Source organism: Rhopalosiphum maidis, chromosome 3, assembly GCF_003676215.2.
Source record: "Rhopalosiphum maidis isolate BTI-1 chromosome 3, ASM367621v3, whole genome shotgun sequence".
In the NCBI taxonomy this organism is placed as follows: Eukaryota; Metazoa; Arthropoda; class Insecta; order Hemiptera; family Aphididae; genus Rhopalosiphum; species Rhopalosiphum maidis.
Genome location: NC_040879.1, coordinates 19,154,713 through 19,168,120, shown reverse-complemented (window position 1 = coordinate 19,168,120; position 13,408 = coordinate 19,154,713). Strand labels below are relative to the sequence as shown.

The following is a 13,408-nucleotide window of genomic DNA, read 5'->3' as shown; positions in this document are numbered from 1 at the left end:
AAATAAATTTTTTAGCAAAATATCCTTGCTTTGATTGATAATTTGAGAGGTCATTCATTATATCTATTTTCATTTCAACTCCTAAATTATTAATAAATTCTAAAGCATCAACACGTTCATCTGCATTTAATTATAGTCCTTGTGATTTAGGGTCCAGCAATTCAGCAGCTAAATGAATTTTTCCAAGAATAAAGATTTTTCTTTTTGCAACATCATTTATTATTTTCAGTTCCTCAGAAATAGAAAAAAGAGAATTTGTGATTAAAGACGAAAAGCATGCTTCAACTTTTTTCTCCACATCATTTAACAGACTTCTAACTCTATGAATAAGATTATGATTTGATTCTAAGATTGTAATTGCATTTACTATTGGGGTTAATAAATGTATCATTTTTAAAACATTTTCCCAAAATTTAGAATCATAAAGTATTGTCAATTTGATAGGTTTTAATAAATAAATTGGAATAGTGTAATCGACTGCCAAGGCCTGTAAAACACTTATTTTTCATCCAACTTTCTAAACAAAGTAGAAAGCTCCCCCAACGGGGTTTGACTGGCAATTTCAATTGAACATTAATGCTTTTAATTTGTTGGTGTTTTTTTTTGACAGAAGATAATAATTGTGATATTTTTATAGAACTAACAATACTAGAGTTTGTTTCAAGAATTCATTAACTGAATTTACTTTAAAAATAACCGAACATAAGAGACGTAGACACATTCAAGAGGTTGAATCTCTTTATACACATTTTTTACCAGTTCAAATGATTTCTTAACATTAGCAGCATTATCCCTTATAATAACAAACAATTTTTCCTTTCCATATGTTTCAATTATTTCAACAATTTGATTTTTTAAATATTCAGCAGTATGCCGGTTATCTTTGGTGTTTAGAAATTTAACAAACAATGGCTTTGGTTTAGAAATTACAAAGTTTATTATGTCATCATTATTTATATTGGTCCATCCATCTAGTTGAATACATAAATCATTTGTCTCAAGAAGATCATAAGTTATACTACTCTGCATTTCAGCATACACTTTATCCACATAAACTGTAGATATAAATTTTCGACAAGGTAGTTTAAAGGTTGGTCGAATTCGCTTAAAAAAATTAATCCAAAGTGGATGCTCAGTCATGGATAATGGAGATCCACTGAAAACGATGGCCAAAGCAAGTTTTTCATTCAAACGTACCTATGAAATATAATAACCTCATAAAATAAATTATAAAAAAAAAGGTACCTAAAGTAGGTATAGTTTTATAATTTCTGTGTAAACAGATAAGTTTAACAAATGTTATTATATAACAATTTAGAGAACTATGTTACCTAATTCAAATAGATTTAAACTAAGCCTAAATACCTACTTAATGAAAAAATACTATGATAAGTAGTAGGTTAAAAAAAAAAACATAAATTAGTAAGCATAGATTGTTTATAAATTTACAAATATAAAATATAATGAAAGATACAACATCAGTATTAAAATAATAAATTATAATAGGTAGTCATGAATATAATATTATTTATGGTAGGCACTTAATTTATTATAAGATGCAAGTGTTATATAGCTTATAGGTAATCCTTAACATTTTGACTTTTTTGTACTTTTTAAATACCTATGTAATAATGTAAACATTTTTAAAAATTTTTTTTGTCAATTTCTATAATTAAACATTATACCTACACATGTAGGTACCAAGTTTTTAGTGTTAAATAAGCAAATATTGTATTTAAAATAATAATACATTGGTAATAAATGATAAACAAAATAAGCTTACTATTTAATATAATTTTTTAAATTAATTATTTTACTTACATTCTCTGATTTATTCATGTGATCAAAAAATTTGTTGATTGTTGAAGGCTTGTACAATTTAACAACTAAATTAGCATCATATTCATCAACTGTTTATACTTGATCTTCAGTTACATTTGTTAAAGTACACCAGATATACAGAAGCTAAAGGTAAATAATAATAAGATCGGATATATGTAATAATATAATAATATGTATAATTGAAACGAATAACTATAGTGCTCCGAGGCGTAATATAAAACAACGACTGATTGTCCTACAGACTACTACATAGAGAGAATATGCTAGTTATACAAAAATGCCTATTCAGCGTCTGCCGAACTACAGTGTGAATAATTTTACTTATAATCTACATACTATAGGGTGTGTTGTTTACATTCAACAACATTAGAAGTTGTATTTGAATAAAATTTGTTTTATATTTGTTGTGGGCAATTTGAACATTTAAGTAAATGTGCTTTTATTTTATTCACATTCATATTGTACTCTTTTAAACAAAACTTGCATGATTGACGTTTATCATTTGACACAACCTTTATAAAGTATTTACGCACTATATCCTTTTTTCTTCCCATAATTTTATTTTATAGTTCACAAATTTAAGCAACAATAAAATTAAATAATTTGTATTTTGTTAATAAAGAAAAAACGAAAAAAAGCGCAAGACTAATGCCGCGTTACCAACGCATTCTTAATGCCGTAACGGTATATCTATGTTTTACATAGAACATTTCTACTATATGTGTATTGTAATTTGTAGTTAAGACATTAGACGGTTATAACCATAAATATTCTTTAATATTTATTTTATAACCACGATTTAAGATACAAAAGTATAGCCATATTTAAAAAAGAAAAATACCCAATTTTTCAAAGGTAAATATGACACAGGGTAAATACCAGGGTATTTACCCAAAATATATTTCTTACCCGTTGGGTATTTACCCACAGCCCATCACTAGTCGTTACGGCTGCGATCGGTCCGGTGGACCATGCGACAGTATCGCCGCATAGATGACAAAAATATAGCTAACAGAGATATTGTTACTAATTTTAAAAAGTTCTGACCAATTTATTGAGCCCAGATAAGATAATATAGCGTTATAATTTCCATTAGACTAGTTATAAGATATACATGTGTATGTGTAGTTTACGCCAACAATTAATTACAAAAATAAATTATAACTGATAACATCATTGACAATTTATATTACCATATATTTTTAATATTAGAAATAACGTATTTACTGAGACGGCGAATTAGTGAAATCAATCTCAGAAAAATAATATTAAATACCAAATTTTCCTACATGACTGAAAAAATGTTAACTTTAATATAGAGCAAGGATTTCTAAGCAATTGTTTTTATTTTCCCTTTAATATTTGGGATTTTTATTAGTAATTTTTAAGAATTATTAAAATTTGAACTATTGGTGAATTTTTTTTTGCATATTTATTATTTTCAAAAAATTCAAAATGTATTACATATTTAAATCAAAATATATAAACCATAAAGTATTATGCTTGAGTATATCGTAAAGTAGAAAAATCAAAAATAAATTGTATAGGCACTAAATATAAATATAATAAATATATATATATATATCAAGATCCAACAATACTTATTTGCTTAATATTATTCATTCAAACAACGTCAGTTGACGTTGAACGATTGTTCTTAGTCTTTAAAAATATGTTAACAAATAAACGTCACAGCTTTACTGTAGAAAATTGGAAATGCATATTATAGTTATTAATTTTAATAGTAAATACAATTTTAAATATACCTATACTATATTAATTTATTCAAAAATTCTTAAAAAATATATTTTTTTTTTATTAAAAAAACCTTATTAATTACTGTAAGTTGATAAATTTGTAAATCAACTAAAAATTGAACATGTTTTATCATTATTCGTTTTAACAAAAAATATTTTTTTGCATATTTTTCTGATTTTGTCTGTGTATTTTTTTTTTTTTTTTTTTTATTAATAATAAAGGCTTCGACATCTATGGTCATTAGCCTATACAGTGTTAAATTAACTTAGAATTATAGATATGGTAGATAAGATTACAATATAAAAGATACAATATACAATATTACAATATCATAAAATAAATAATGTTTTACATTTTAAAAGTATATATACATAAGTATTTACATTTGGGATATTATAATAGGTTTATAAGATTAATGGATCTGTAAAAATTAAAAATGGCGTCAACGTTGGCTTCCCCTAATGCTTCCTCCATATTAGTGGGGTGACTTAAAATTTTTCGTTCTTCATTAAACATAGGGCAGTGAAGTGTGATATGCTCGATTGACAAAATTTCATTGCATTGATGGCAGATTGGCTGTTCTTCTTGTGGGTTGAATAAATAAGAATGGGTGAACCGTGTGTGGCCGATTCTAACTCTAGTGGTGACAATGTCTACTAGACGTGTTGTGTTAGTGGGAGGACGCCATTTTTTTATGGTCTTTTTTATATTTTTTAATTTATTATTTGTTATGCAGTCCCACTGGGATTGCCATTGTTGGAGAGCTATTTTATTGCCTATTCTCAATAGGTCTTTATATGGTAGTGATTTAATTTCAATTGAATCAGTGGATAGTATAGCTTGGTTTGCTAATAGGTCAACTTCTTCATTCCCAGTGATGCCAGTATGAGAAGGGACCCACATGAACTCGATAATATTATTTGATTTAGACGTTATGTTGAGTATTTGTTGGGAGATTTCATTAGACTGGTTAGTTGATAGGAGAGAAGTTAGGGCACTGAGAGAGTCGCTTATGATAAGTGATTTAATCATGGGAATAGATTCGGCATAAATAACTGCTTCTTTGATGGCTATAATTTCTGCGGTGAAGATGCTAGTCTCAGTAGGAAGTTTATAGAGTTTTTTAAAAGCACCAGAAATGAATGCACAACCTGTGCCATTAATATTTTTGGATGCATCTGTGTAAAAAAGATTAAAGTCGTAAAAATCTGAACTTATAATTTCTCTGAAATATGAGGCGATAATGGAATGGGGATTTGAGTTTTTATTCAGTTGAGATAGTTGGGTGTGAATCTTGGATAATACAGCCAGAATGGAGTTGATAGAAATGGGGATGTTGTCTCGATTTTAAAATGGAAATTTGAGTCCGTACATGTGCGTGAATATGTTTCCATAATTGTTGCTGGATCTTTTGGTTGTCTTGTTTGGGTTGGTGGTTTGAATAGTTGGTATGTTGCTTGGTGAGGATACCTAAGTTTTTTTGTAACATATTTAAAAATTTCTTTATTCCTTCTTATTTGTAGTGGAGGTTCTCCTGAAATACATAATATACTATCTATGGGGCTTGTACGAAAAGCACCTATAGCTAGTCGAATTGCTTGATTATGAATTGGGTTGAGGATTTGTATGGTGTTTGGTTTGACTGAGTTATATATTATAGAGCCGTAATCTATTCGTGAAAGTATTAATGCTTTATAAATTAGAAGTAAGCTATCTTTTTCAGCTCCCCATGTAAGGTGGGAGAGAGTTTTTATGATTTTCATCCTAGTATTGCAGTTTATTTTAAGTTTTTTGGTGAGGTGTCCACGAGAATTTGCTATCAAATATCATTCCAAGTATACCAGATGTTGTCTGTATATATTGTTGGGATATTATTGATGTAGATGTGATGTAAAAGGTTATTTTTATTTTTATTAAATATTATGCATTGGGTTTTAGATGGTGAGAATTTAAAGCCGGATTTCGAGGACCATCGTGTTAGTGAGTTTATGGAGTTTTGTAAATGAGCTACGGTGGTCCGAGAATCGGTTCCGCTACAGTAAATATTGCAATCATCTGCGAATAAAGTATATTTCACGGGTTTTTGTATGTCGCTAAAGATATCATTGATGGCAACTAGGAATAGTGTTACACTAATTACCGATCCTTGTAGAAATCCATTTTCTATTGCTGTATGTTCGGAGAGGACGTTATTGACTTTGACTTGAATTGTTCGGTCAGTGAGGAAGTTATGTAAGAATTTTAACATGTTACCGTCTATGGACCAGCTGGACAGAAAAACAATTACTCTATTTTTCCAGACCATATCATAAGCTTTTTCCAGGTCGAGGGCGACAAGGATGGTGTGTTGTTTTTTCTTAATGGATACGCTTATATTGGTATGAAGGGTAGCGAGAACATCTTGTGTTGAGTGGTGACGACGAAAACCGTATTGTTGTTTGATGAATTTATGTGACGTTTCAAGATACCAGACAAGGCGCCTATTTACAATTTTTCCAGTAGTTTACAAAGAGTGCAAGTGAGAGAAATTGGACGGTAGCTGTTGATTTCAAATTTGTTTTTATTTGCCTTTAGGATGGGTATAACTATTGCTTGGTGCCATTTAATAGGAAGTATTCCGTGAACCCAAATGAGGTTGTAGATTGTAAGTATTTTATTGAGTGCGAATTTTGAAAGGTTTTTAATAAAAATATATGGGATATCATCAGGCCCGGGGCTTTTGCTGGAACAGTTGCCTAATTCAGAGTGTAGCTCTTCAATTGTAAGCGGGAGATTATCCGTCAAGAAATCTCCGCGATTCCACTCAATATGCTGGCGAAAGTGATGGAAAACTTTCGAGAACTGCTCCATGTGTGCGTTGCTCGTCAAGGCAATCATTTAGACGATATAATTTTTAAAAAATAATTTTAAAAAAACCTTATATAATATAGTTTTTATAAATAAAAATTTTTTTTCTTTATCTTATATCATTTTTTTTAATTCACTTCGGAAATGTGGGAGTCCATTATGTATATAATGTCCTGTATATATTTGTTGAGAATAGTTTAAATTGGTAGTAATTAATTTTAAAGGGATTCACTGTTGTCCTGAGGAGGTTGGGTTTGGAATAATAGGTTTGATAGTTTGGTTAACTTTGTTTTCATAGAACGATCATTGATGAGAGGGCGGAGTTTTTCTATTGTTTCTAGAATTGATGGTATGTTTGAACCTATATCTTCGCATAATGTATGTATATTAATTTATTTCCAAAATTTTGTATAATATATTTAAATTGTAGGTATGTAATCGAACTATTGTTATCCGTACTAGAGAAGAAGGGCTCTGTTAATTGTAAGGTGCTATCGAAGTTTTTATCATCTAGCTTAATAGATGAGTTGGACCGAGGTAGTACTTTTACTTTTTTTTTTCTGGTTGTTGGATTGATATAGGAGAGGAGGGAGTTTGTGAGATTTTGTTTCAGATAGAGGTCTTTTGATTTGGTCTTGAAGAGTAGCGTTAAATGTGGTTTCTTCGAAGTTTTCAGTGCTTACTAGCTGTTGGGGGCTATCTACTAAAGTTGAAATGTGTTGTGTCGATTCTGGATTTTTCAAGACTGTGCTGGTGAGTGGAGGGTAGAGAGCGTCATCTGACCATTCCATTTGGATTTTTATGAGTTGTTCATTAAAAGGTGGAATTACTGGAGGTAGGGTGTTTTCTAATAATTCAAGGTTATCGTCTATGAAAACATATGAATGTTGTGTTAGGTTATTCTGTTGGTTGAGTAACTGAGTGGGATTTTTGTTGTCTGTAATATTTATATTGCAAGACATAGATGTGTGCCCTATTGACTTACAAGTATAACATGTAATTGTATCGTCAGTAAAAAAAATTCTAAAATTTGTTTCATTTGTATTAATTAATAACGATCCGGGAAGCTTTGGGATATTTTCGTGTTTAATGTAGATTTGACGTCTAAAACTTAATATGTGTTCAGATCCTGCTTCTTTTATGCCAGCCTTGAGATAATTTATTTCAGATATTGGTGTTATGTTAATCTGCTCAAGTGCGTACAGTATTGTCTGGTTAGGGATGGAGGGGCATACATTTGATATTATTATTCTTTTGGCTGGATTGAGTAGTCTACGTATAGGAATTTCATGCTGGTTTATTTTTATTATGTTTTGAGTTTTTTCTAATAGGGAGCATAGTATTTGTTCACTAGATAAGAATACGCATACACGACTCATAGAAATTTTAGATACGAATATAATGTTGCTAGGAGAAATAATTTGTCCTATAGCAATGATGTAATCTTTCAGTAATAATCCGTCGACCGGATGAAGAACAATAGCCTGTTCCCTTTTCGGCGTGTTTGAGTTGGCCATGGCTAGGGCATAGTTCAGTTTATTGTTTATATTTTTATCGGTAGATAATATGTTATCTTTAGGTGTTGCGTGGCTGTCATCAGATGTTGGTAGGGAAAAGGGTGTGGTGACAGAAGGGATATTGGGTGTATGTGTAGTAGTAGTGTGGTTTGTAGACTCAAACCGGTTTTGTTATTGATAGGTGTGCGAGGCGAAGTATTTGTAACTGTTTTGGTATTAGTTTTTACTTTTGTTTGAACATTTGGTTTATTTTGGATGACATTTCCTTTATTTAGGGAAATTGAAGGTGGTGTTCTATTTGAAAGAGTTTTTCTGGGCTGTGAGCCCCGATTATTGGAGCTCATTAGGAAGACGTTTAGGCGTATTATAATTATTAAATAATCATATTATTACCTGTTATCGAAGTAAGCGTCGTAATATGTTTGCTATCGTAAGCTATAAAAGCGCACTCGCGGACGGTTTACACACGTGTTGATCCGTCGGTTATCAAACACGTACTGTGTCTGTGTATTGTATGGCATATTTTGATACTTTTTAGTGTATACAAATTCATATTCTAAATATAAATAATTATATTTACAATTTTTATAGATTGGAGGACAAAACTGATCAACTGAAAAATATTTATGGAACATTGCTGAGGGCAAGTGGAACTAATGACAACTATTCACATTTGCTTAAAGTTCTAATACAAATAAAAGATTTAAACTTATGCCCAGTTACATCGAATTAGTCGTTATTTATCGGTAAATTATTTCTCCCTGTGTTCAATTTTAATCTAATAATAAATTAATATTTGTTAAATTAATATGTGTTCAATTTCATAGTGTTGCTCAATCATTCTAATGAAGTACTCATAAAAAAAAAAAACAAAAATCAATTTATAAAATATTTAAGTTAGAAACACACAAAAAATTAATTAAAAATCTATAATAATAATATTTACAATTTTTATAGATTGGAGGACAAAACTGAACTACTGAAAAATATTTATGAAGAATTGCTGAAGACAAGTGGAATTAATGACAACTGTTCACATTTACTTAAAGTTCTAATACAATTAAAAGATTTAAGCTTATGCCTGGTTGCATCAAATTAGTCGTTATTTATCAGTAAATTATTTTTCTCTGTGTTCAATTTTAATCTAATGATAAATTTATATTTGTTAAATTAATATGTGTTCAATTTCATAGTGTTGTCCAATCATTCTAATGAAGTACTCGTAAAAAAAAACAAAAATCAATTTATAAAATATTTAAGTTAGAAACACAAAAAATTAATTAAAAATCTATTATAACACACAACACAATATAATATTATAATGAAATAAAAATATAGAATAATATATTTATCAATATTAGGTAATAATCACAAAACATTGATAACAAAATTTAACCATAAGTACATAACATTTTACTCGGCAATAAATTACCCTCTAATTTAACTGGTCATGAAGTAAATTTTTAACAGATAAAATTTAACACACGGTTTACACAACAGGTTTTATTTTAACTTCAATTAAACGAGTTTATCTCTGTGTAAATATTTAGTGCAACATAAGTACAGTTCATATTATGAAGATATAATTTTTCAACTTGCTCAGTAATATATTTAAATTTTAGAAAAATATCATAAAATTTATTATCTGCTATTAGAGGGAATATGAATTTCAGACATAAGTAAAGAACTTTTATATCGATTAAAATTAATTCATTTTTAAATATAAATATAAAATTATAACTTCATAATTAATATGAATGTTTTTTTATGTACCTACATACAATTACAAAGTTAGTCAATTTACACTTTTCTTTTATAATTCAATCATTTTATAAATTAAATAAGTATCATATTTATATATAAAAAAAAATGTTTTTAATTATAATTGTTTTTTTTTTTTAAATTACCTAATTTACTTATTACTTTACTTAATATAATTATTATTTAAGATAAACATAAAAATACTTTTTTAACTTTAATTATAATCAATTTGTTTTTTGTAATTTTTAAATTAAATTTCAAAATCTAGTACAAAATAATTGATCTCAAACTATTAAAATTAAAGTTATACCAATCATTGACAGAATTATTGACCTGAATAAGTTTATTTGAAATAAATAATAAAAATGATGACAACCTAATCTTAAAAGAGGTTTATGTAAAGTATTTTGAAATTTAAAAACTTAAAAATACCTTTTAAAGTAATATATTTCAGTTTTCAACAACTGAAAACCAGCAAATATACCATAAAAATTTACCTATAAAAAAAGCTAAAATCTAGACTACAATAGTTTCATACATTTGTTTAAATTGAATGTGAAATTAGGTTAAGTTTCAAGTCTGGAATTATTGAATCAAGATAAAAAAAAAATTTTGTTTATGTTAAATACCATTAAAATATTTGTGTTTATTGTACTACTTAATACTTTGTACCTAGTAATATGTTCAATTATATTACATTTACTATTGTATATTGTCTGTAACAAATAATTAAGTAGGTATTAAAATTAGTAGACTTTGGATTATAGACTTTTAAAAATTAAGTAATATATTTAACAGCTGTTGCTTGAATAATTTGAATTATGCGTTTTTAATAAATTAATAAAAGGAATTTGTTTTTCTTTTAATTGTTACACAAAGTTTATATTAACATAATTGAATTCAATAAATTAAGTATAGTTTTAGAACGTTTTATTAGATAGTACTATTACCTATTATAAATGATAAATTTTTGGATAATAAAATTCAATTATCAATAACCATTGAAGTTTAATATTTATATAAAATCACTTCATAATGTAGTGATAGTATGGAAATACTTAAGTGAACTTATGATTTTAATGATATCTTTTTTATTAGTTTTACGTTTTATTTTTCATATTTTGGAAAAATTTTCCCATTTCCAAGTTTGAGGATAAATTCTAGTAGTAAAATGGTTAAATAATTTTTAAAAAAAGAACTATAATGTTGTTTATTTTAAAATCTACAGCCATTCAATAAGTGACAATAACATGTTATTAAATGCATTTCTGTCCTCTGCGTGAGTTTGTTTATGTAAGGCCCTGTAATCTCAAAAAAGATTAAATTAAGAATAAAAAAAAAATTATATACATCGGTTACATACATGATTCTTAATATCTTATAGAGAAGCTTGTTTGTTGAACCCGCATGTGTTTCTCCATCTTACATACGTACGGCATAGTCAATTTTAAACTTTTAGGTAAGAACATTATCTGTGTTATCTCGTTGGGTTTTTATGATATTTTAATTTTTAAACGAATTATGAGTATTTTGTAATATTTATATTTTTTATACATATAACGATATAACTCACTTAAAAATAAAAAATCGTAAAAAACACACGACAGCACACTATTGAAATTAGTTAACAACAATTTATTATATTGTACGTGTGTAAGATGGAGACAACACACGCGGATGTCGCATCCTTTTAAACAAAACGATAGAAGAATTAGTAATTATCAGTATAAAACTGAAGATGAATTATAAAAATAAATTAAATTACAAAAACACTTTCCCATTAGTTTTGTTATTCGAGCGGGCGCGCTGTTATTTGGAACAAGAGTAGTCGCGCGTTGTAAATTTTCCAACAGTCCTAATATGTTGTGATACCTAATCATAAATATATCTAATAATAAAATAAACAAAACGTTCAAAAGTTGTTTTCATTTAAATTATTATAATTTTGTATTTGAATCGTCATTGTCATTGTTACTATAGAACACTTTTCATAAATAATAATTTTTTTGAATGTATCTTACATTCTTACATACAAATCTCATACACTTGGTGCATTTCATAGTTGTAGCCGAATTTTTTTCTCCCACAATCGAAGCAAGTTCCTCATTGGTTAGGAGGAGTTATAAATACATTGATGTACTTGGAATACCATATTTCATTTTCAAAAAAGATGATATTTTCGATGGTAAAGTTGAGATTTGTGCACGAGAAGCAAGATGATACTCCTTCACAAAACCAATCAAATGACAATATTTTTAATCTTCTCAATGTTGGCCGCTGGGCCTGTTGAGGCATCGTTATGTTTAGAGTATGAAAACAGTACTTGATGCCATACTTGGCTGCTTTACTTGAGATCCACTGTATCCGTTGACACCGACCTAATAGTATTATATTTACTCAAATTATAATTATAATTGATATTTTTCAAGAAAAAGAACCATCTACCGTCCATAATTCTTTTATATCAGCCAAGTCCAAAATAAGCCAATATTTCACACCTTGAAGTATCTAAGCAGTCTAAGAGTATTGAACTCTTTATCTCACAGTTTTACAGTAATAATATACATATCGATTCACTTTATGATTTCGTCAATTATATCAATATCGATTATTTTTAGAAATGCGTTCATTTCACTAATGATATTTGTCGCATACTCTTTTAGAATGGGAACCACGTTTATTATGTTATGTAACTTAATTTTTGTAGTTGTTAACTCTTTTTGTTGCCATTTAGTTAGTTTATATTTTCCTATGTAGGATATAGATACTGTTTCATTTTCTAGTTTTTACATCTAGTTCATGCTCTGAAAAATCCTGTTCAGAATGGCTTTCGTAGACACTTACCTCCACTTCTTCGATGCTTAGATGACATCACTCTCTTGGTCATCCACATAGTCGATTTCAGTATCTTGCAATAAACTTTGAATTTGATCGACTGTCATGTGATTCGATCTATACCATTGTCGATTGTAAGTATATACCAAAAACGTATAAAAATAATAAAAAAACAATCAGTTATAAATAAAAATAAAAGAAAAGTGGGTATCGCTCTGCTGTACAGTGGAGATGGTGAGCAGGTCACTGGTCACTATAATGGATGTGTTACAATTGAAGCAATGACGGGTATCATTGTATACGAAAAACGATTCTGAACGGAGATGATTTGTCAGTCAATCATAATTAGTTAGATATATTATTATTACCTATATTTAAATTATAATATATCGTTATTTTACGCGATTTCGTAAAAAATTAAATTTCATACGCTCATAAAATGTTTTCTATGTTGACGCTGGAATTTTTTTACAGTTACTTGAAGGAAAACTTATGGATAATCTTGTATTGGATTTTTTGACCTTAAGTATAAATAACAAAAGTTTTATGAATTTTCAACTTCAAAATTCTTTGCAAATTTTCGCGATTTTAATACATTTCGTAAACATTTGAACTTTAAATACTTATAAACAAAAATTGTGACTAACGATTTTTGATTTTTTTTTTTTTACTACAATAGGTACAACTTATAATAAACCTTATATTAAATTTTAAAGATTTTTTGGATTGTCAATTTTTTTTTTATTGGCATTTTAAGAAAATAAACTTAGAAAAGTCGAAAATTTCAATTGTCTATAAGTAGCTTAAAACGTTTTTGAAAACCTTGATCAAAAGCGTAATAATTAAAA

At 28.0% G+C, this 13,408-nt stretch overlaps 1 pseudogene; it reads right to left on the bottom strand.

The window, feature by feature from the left end:
- Positions 1–12,189: 12,189 nt before the first annotated feature.
- On the bottom strand, positions 12,190–12,667 carry LOC113557793 (annotated as a pseudogene).
- Positions 12,668–13,408: the final 741 nt, after the last annotated feature.